This window comes from Convolutriloba macropyga, unplaced genomic scaffold (genome assembly GCF_964194025.1).
Source record: "Convolutriloba macropyga unplaced genomic scaffold, txConMacr16.3 SCAFFOLD_421, whole genome shotgun sequence".
Lineage (NCBI taxonomy): Eukaryota > Metazoa > Xenacoelomorpha > Acoela > Convolutidae > Convolutriloba > Convolutriloba macropyga.
The window spans coordinates 129,659-137,591 of NW_027452384.1; the positions used below are offsets into that span (position 1 = coordinate 129,659).

The 7,933-nt window shown below is 33.3% G+C and overlaps 1 pseudogene; it reads right to left on the minus strand.

Moving 5' to 3' along the window:
• Positions 1–5,371: 5,371 nt before the first annotated feature.
• Positions 5,372–7,183, minus strand: LOC142357438 (DNA methyltransferase 1-associated protein 1 pseudogene; annotated as a pseudogene).
• Between the last annotated feature and the right edge of the window lie 750 nt (positions 7,184–7,933).

Here is a 7,933-nt window from a genome sequence, read left to right on the forward strand (position 1 = left end):
GGTTCATTAACATTATTTTCAAAACCAACTGTTTTACATTGAGGTCTTTCCATATTCCATACCACTCTCCATGTCAAGGTCAAAAAAGACGTTAGTAGCATTAGGAACAGTTTATAGAATGTCTCTTTCATAATAACTGAAGTCAATATTCTTTAAAACCTTTTGGACTATTATTCTATTATTATTACAAGGATCAATTGAAGGTACACACCAAGGTATGTCTCTTATTTCTATATTACTATCATTAGCCACTGCACCAGCATTCACTCTATGCAATGCTCTATATATAATTGATTTCTTTTTAATATTTTAAATCTTTAACCATAAATAATCTTAAATCATTTACAAACCCAAACAGATCACTCATCTTAACCATATACATATGACTATCAGGAGCAGCACGATCACGTTTAACTTGACTATCTATCAGCGTGATATCTAACAAAAACCAATTTCATATTCACCATCAGTAGAATTGAGTAATTTTTACATTAATAGATTAGTGTGACAATGATCTATATATACAATACTAACCCCACTAAGTTCAAGTTTAACTGAAATAAACAATCCAATCATATCATTAATAACAAATCTCAAATTAGCATTATTCCCAAAAACACCACCAGCATTATCTGATACAATTAACTCAATCTCAAAATAGGAATCATGTTTAAATGGTTCTCTTCTCTACAGAGAATGATGTTAAAATTAGTATTAACTATCAATCGTAGCTAGATTAATATGTTTATATTTTGTAACCTTACTCTTTGCATATCCTTATTATAACTACAATTTGTAGTTATTTTAAAGTCCATTTTTATGGCACAAAAAGGAAATTCCAAATAAATAATTATATTGATAAATACATTGGTAATAATAAATATTTAAATTATATAAAAATCACAGATAACCTTATCTTATGTAACAAGCAAAAAAAACATAATGCTTTTAATTGAGACTAAAGAAGAACATAAGACTTAAATTTAGAATGATAAGACCAACGGAAAGAGTTCATTTTAGTGAACCTAAACTTAATACAACAAAATAAGGTTTAATTAGATTATCTGTTTATAATTTCACTGTTTAATATAACAAAGAATAATAATCAGTTGATTTATATTAACCCAGTCTTACAGTTACAAAATCAATTAGGAGAAACTAATATTAATGCTTCAAAGACAATTATAATACAGCCTGCTTCATGAGTTATCTGATATAGCAAATATACTTAGAAATCAAACAGATGGTAATGTTATAACAAGCTGATAAAAACACAATCAAATGTAAAATGGATGCTGGTGGATCTGTTAATTTGGATTTAGAACACTCAATAGCTTCATTACTAGGATTTAACACAAAAAATAGCTTCATTACTAGGATTTAACGCAATTAATATGCACTGTAATATTATATCTGTTATTAAAGATAATGGTAAAGATAGTGTATATACTATATACATTTAATCTAAATGAACCACCAAGGTATATGACAAAAAATATATCTACAAATGTTAAAAGAAATAGAATTGAATATTTTGAATTTATCATAAAGGATGAACTTGGTAGACCACTTTATTTTAATGATGATGTATTAAGTTTTACTTTACATATGTCGTAATAAAGCAATATTTAATCATAAAAGTATTTGTATTTCAATAATAAAAACTACTCTTTTAAGAAGTTACACTTATCTACAAAGTAGCATCCCCTGAACTACCATATATGCGCTAATATACCAATGAATGTTTTAGTTAATATTATAGTAAAATTGATATTTTGTAATATTAATATTTTGGTTAAAATTAAGATGTTAGTTTTGGTAAATATTAATGCTTTGATTAATTTTAATGATTTGGTTAACATTATAGTAAAAATATTATTTTGGTTTTTTAGCGTTTTTAGTTGATATTTTGGTAAAAAATAATATTTAGTGTGATTTTTGCTTTCAGCTAATATTATATTTTATTTTATGTTAGAGAGAGAGAGAGAGTTTAGGCTTCTGTGGGTCTTTCCACATGGGTTTGCACCCTTCATATATCGACTGAGCTGAGCTTCTGCACCGGGTTACAATGTCCACAGCTGCAGTTGAAAGCCCAGGAAAATAAGTTGACTTCCGAATAACTTTTGAAGAAGTAGTTCCAGAATATTTTTGTTAAATATTTCTTATCAATTTGATCGAGATCGACGTTCCCTACTTTTCGTATTATATTTAGTAAATAACTGGTTCTTTTCCAGAAATTTTCATCGGCCTTCCTTGTTCTTGTTTTATTAATTGTTATTAGCTCGTTTTGACGTGTGCTTAACAACCCTTCATTATTGTTTGTTTTAATGGGTATTTTTATATTGTAAGATCCTTTAAGCAGTGAGATGAGCATTAATAGATCATGCAATTCGAAGTAATATGACAAAGGCAGCAACTTCAGTGTGGTCAGTCTTTGCTTGTAACTTATTTCCCAGTTACTGATTATCCACGACGTTGCTTTTCTTTGAATGCTCTCGATGTCTTTGCTTTCGGTCTTATTCGTGAACCATGCTTGTGAGGCATAACTTATGACTGGTATAACGTAGCCGACATATGCATTGAATTTTGTTGTTGCGATGCAAGGTTTGATATGTTTCGTTTTAGGAAATAAAACGCTTTCCAGGCTTTGCTACAACGTTTCTTTATATTCGCTTTCCATGATAACTTAGTAGCCATAATTATACCTAGATCTTTTTGCTCGCTTTTATTTGAGAGTTTTAGAGTTAAGTATAAAGGAGTGCCAGTTTTTTTCGTTTACTTTAATCGGCAGGATGTGACATTTGCTTTCATTGAGTTGCATTTTGTTGTTATGGCACCATTTTTCGATTTTTTCCAGGTCACTTTGTATATTTGCTGGATTTGTTGATACAAGCTTGAAATCATCTGCGTATCCAAACGCAGAGCATTTTGATGTTTGTTGTGGAAGATCGTTTATATATATTATGAAAAGTAGGGGACCTAGGAGAGATCCTTGGGGGACACCACTGGTTACTGGTACAGTTTCAGATTCCGAGTCATTTACTTTCACGTATTGTTTTCTATTTGATAGGTAACTGGCTACAATCTTTAAAAAATTTCCCACTACACCCAGGTTCTCTACTTTGTTAATCAGAAGATCGTGAGGAACTGTATCGAACGCTTTTTTGAAGTCAAGGTAAAGTACAAAAATTTCGTTGTCTTTTTCGTCGAATTCATTATACAACAGGTCTAGGAAAAGCAACATCTGGGTGACTACTGATCTATGCCTTCTAAATCCGTGTTGTGATTCTTCTAGCTTTGTCTTGACAATTTCATATAGTTCGTCGAAAATTAGTTTTTCTAATACTTTTGAGACGCTCCATAAGAGACTAATAGGGCGGTATTGTTCAATCATTGCCCGATTCTCATCCTTAAATATTGGTACAACTTCACTGATTTTCCAGTAGGATGGAAAGAAGCCTTTGTTCAAGGCAGTTTTGAAAATCAGAAAAAGGGATTTAGACAAGGCTGGCAGATTTTTTAGTACCGTGTTTCCTATCCTGTCTGGGCCGCAGGCTTTGTTTGTTTGAAGTTTTGACAGGATTTCTTTGATCTTGCTCTCGTCTATTTCAATTTTATTGTGCTGATATTTATCGAAGGAGTTTTTCTTGATTTGATTGGTTTTAAGGAAAACTTTAGAAAAGAATTCACTGAAAAACGCACACTTTTTCTTATCTTCATTAGTTTGTGCATCCTTGTACTTCATTGTTTCCGGGTATCTACTACTTTTATGACTTGACTTGAGATATTTTTGAAGATCCGAAAAACGTCTACCTTGAAAGACTTTACTTTCGAATTCTGCTTGGTCCTCATTCAAGGAATTTCTTAATCGTTTTTCCATTTTCTTCAGTTTTATTAATCTCGCCAAGGTGGATTTCTTAGATGTTTTACGTTTTAAGGTTGACATTATTTTAATAAGGTGGGACGAATCTTTGCTTACCCAAGGAGCTAAGTTTGATCTGTGGGTTGTTGTTTTTGGGACATTTTCGCTAAGAACTTTGTCTAGCCATTTGTACCATTGAATTACTAATTGATCTACGCTGCTGTAGCAGTAGGGCTTAAATGGGTTTTTCTCTATGTATGAGTTCAGGTCTTTCCAGTCAACTTTGTTAAATGCGTTTTTTTTATGTTTCGTGTCAATCGTTGTTGTTTTCTCAATTTGTAGGGTAGTTATAAAAGCGTCGTGGTCAGATTTAAAACTCTTATTGAATTCATTGTTCCTGGTCTTCGTAAAGACAATGTTTGGGTTATTGGTTAGTAACACATCTAGCTGGTTTTGTGTTTTCTAATTTAGGACTTCCTGGAAATTGAGATGTGATAATTTTTAGTAGAATATATCTGTTAGATAGAATATATTGTATATATATTAGATAAGAAAATTGTGTATATATAAAGTGCTATTCTATAAAGTAGCTTTTTCCGAATAGATATTTTGAGCTAAAATTGAGAAAATATGAATTATAAAAAGTTCAGAGTTAAGTTGTTTTTTTGTATTTGTTTTTCTTAAAAAGGCCTTAAGGCAAGCAAATTTCGAAACATTTATTTTAGTGTTTGAATAGCATTTATATACACTACTGAGTAACGGCTATGGTATAAATCCGTGTTGGGTATCGCAAAAGTCAGATCAGCAACTGACAGCATATTGCATCATTTCAAAACACTATTATAAATGAACTACACATTTAAAATCATTACACATTATATTTTGATTGCTGTTTACCATATCTCATTTGATTATAATTCCGATGCTTGTCATTATGTCTATCTTTTGCTTCTGATGCTTTAATTTTTTACTCCTGTCAGAATTTATAAATATACATAGTAATTAACTTGCTGCCATCCGAGGTGACCGACTACCCTTTTAGGGGAGGGGCTTCATTTAATTGACCTCTATCAAAATTATAAATGAACTAAATAATTTGACAGCTGATTTTAGCTTCTGATTCTCGTTTACAAACCCAAAATACAAACCTAAATATCGAAGCCTATTTCCTCATCATTGCATCATTGACGACAGCAATTTTTTGTCAATGGTGATGAAAGGCTTCGATCTTTAGGGTACTGTTTTGAGTTTGTAAACGAGAATCAGAAGCTAAATTCACCTGTCAATGTAATATTATCAGTGAATTGCTGGGAAACATTTCGTAGTGGGGGAACGGCGTATTGGTGGGGTTCGGGACTGGCTCAAAACTGGCAAACAAAAAAATCGACGTGTGCAATGCAATACGGCGAAGTCTATTCCGTTTTTATCAAAAATGTTGATGAAGTTGCATTTTATATTTCCTTGACTATGCCTGCAAGCTTAAATTTTAAGCTTCTAACAGCTGAGAAATTATAATCGACAGTCTAAATTATCTACTAAACAATTTGACGTTCCATACTCATCAATTTAATACATCAATCTGCCATTGACATTTCATTGTTGAAAGAATTTAAGTTTGAAATAGTCTTTATGTGGGCCTCGGCCCTATTGAGATCTTCTCGTGAAGATAGAGTTCGCATTCAGATATAAATACACAAATCGCAATACATCCACTTAACCAGTTCCTGCAAGACACATCTATAAGTTTCCTGGAACAGTCTACGCAATGATTACTTCTTGAAGGAATTGAGACGATGGGATAATGTTTGCAGCTCGAAATCAATAGCTTCATCAACCTGTTTTAACTCGTACAAAATTGCCAATTCATTTCTTAGTTCATTAAATTCAGTAACAATTTCTTCACAGGCAGCTTTGGGCCAAACATCCAAACCATATTCGATGAGAAGTTGCTCGATGGCTTTTGACTTTTTGTTGCCCAAATTGGCAGGAAGTTTCATATAATGACTTCGAGTGGAAGCTCCTGTTGATTTTGCTTCAGGCCACTTAATTCCTGAAGATATTTCAGATACACTTTTCGGAACACTAGTAGCTGGCACCTGCTGTGGTCTTTTCTGTGCTTCTTTGTTAATAGATTTATTCTTGTTTGCTTGATTTGTCTGAGCCTTTGGTCTAACATCAACCGCATTTATAATTTTCTGCAAATCTTGAGCCTTCTTTTCTCGCTCACGCTTTCTTGTTTCAATTCTCTTAAGAGCTTCAACTAATCTTTCTTCTTCTTTTACTTCTTCTGGAGTTCGATTCCACAACTTTTCTAGTTGCTCTTTACGCCGTCTTTCGTGGGTCGCATCGTATAGCTTAGGTGCTTCACCAACATTGCCAGCTCTGACATGTTGAAGCGTTGACACAATGTGATAGTATCTCTCCTTCAAATCTTCAATTGATCGATGTTTAAACCTCTCCGTGTCATATCTATCTTGTATTACAATAAACCGCGTATCAAATTGATTACAAAGGTCTATTAAATGGGCTGTTTCCTCCTCGCTCCAATTGGGGTCAGTTAAATATTGATTATACTCAACTGAACTGTACGAAGGATTATTCACGTGCTTGTTGAAACGCGCAAATTGATACTCGCTAGTTGCGTCGCATTCACGCTTCCAGTGAAAGAACACGATACCATCATCTCTCATAGGAATAGTGAAAGGAGTTAACTTCCAAGCACGAGGGTGAAATTTACTCATTTTAGCTTTCGTTACCTTATACCCCAGCTTACTATCAGTTTGAACTAAAGGCGACCTGTCCAACGGTGAGCCACTTTGATTATAACTGTGTTGTAATGAACCACTCGACCCGTCACGTAACAAATTGAATAGCTCTCTGGCCATTCCATCTGGCTTCTTGAATTGGCTCGGAGCAGGAAGCTTGCTCACTTTTTTCGGTTTCTTCCTCCTTTCTTCATTTAAAATACTTTCAAGATGCGTATTGGTCGGCGCTTTGGCCGCTTCTATCCCTAATATATCAGTGAAATCGTTACCAAATTCCATCGCTCCTCTGAAACTAATATAGTAATGTCTTCTATCAACTAAAGAGAAATTGAATCGTAGTTACAGTTGTTGTTGTTGGGGATTCACAGTTTTCACTGAGGGGATTTTCGTCCCAGTCGTCGTCTTAGAAAATTGTCCTATCATTTCTGCAGATCTGACAGTCACAGCATAGATGCCAGCTACAGATGTTATTTTCGTCGAATCGCTCGTTTACAAACTTCCACATGAAATTTAAAACTCGATTTTTAAGGCCTTTTTTCGTATTAAATTCAATGTATTTTTCTATACGACTTGCTAGCAGTAGTAGTAGTAGTAGTAGTAGTAGTAGTAGTAGTAGTAGTAGTAGTAGTAGTAGTAGTAGTAGTAGTAGTAGTAGTAGTAGTAGTAGTAGTAGTAGTAGTAGTAGTAGTAGTAGTAGTAGTAGTAGTAGTAGTAGTAGTAGTAGTAGTAGTAGTAGTAGTAGTAGTAGTAGTAGTAGTAGTAGTAGTAGTAGTAGTAGTAGTAGTAGTAGTAGTAGTAGTAGTAGTAGTAGTAGTAGTAGTAGTAGTAGTAGTAGTAGTAGTAGTAGTAGTAGTAGTAGTAGTAGTAGTAGTAGTAGTAGTAGTAGTAGTAGTAGTAGTAGTAGTAGTAGTAGTAGTAGTAGTAGTAGTAGTAGTAGTAGTAGTAGTAGTAGTAGTAGTATAGTAGTAGTAGTAAGTAGTAGTAGTAGTAGTAGTAGTAGTAGTAAGTAGTAGTAGTAGTAGAGTAGTAGTAGTAGTAGTAGTAGTAGTAGTAGTAGTAGTAGTAGTAGTAGTAGTAGTAGTAGTAGTAGTAGTAGTAGTAGTAGTAGTAGTAGTAGTAGTAGTAGTAGTATAGTAGTAGTAGTAGTAGTAGTAGTAGTAGTAGTAGTAGTAGTAGTAGTAGTAGTAGTAGTAGTAGTAGTAGTAGTAGTAGTAGTAGTTTAGTAGTAGTAGTAGTAGTAGTAGTAGTAGTAGTAGAGTAGTAGTAGTAGTAGTAGTAGTAGTAGTAGTAGTAGTAGTAGTAGTAG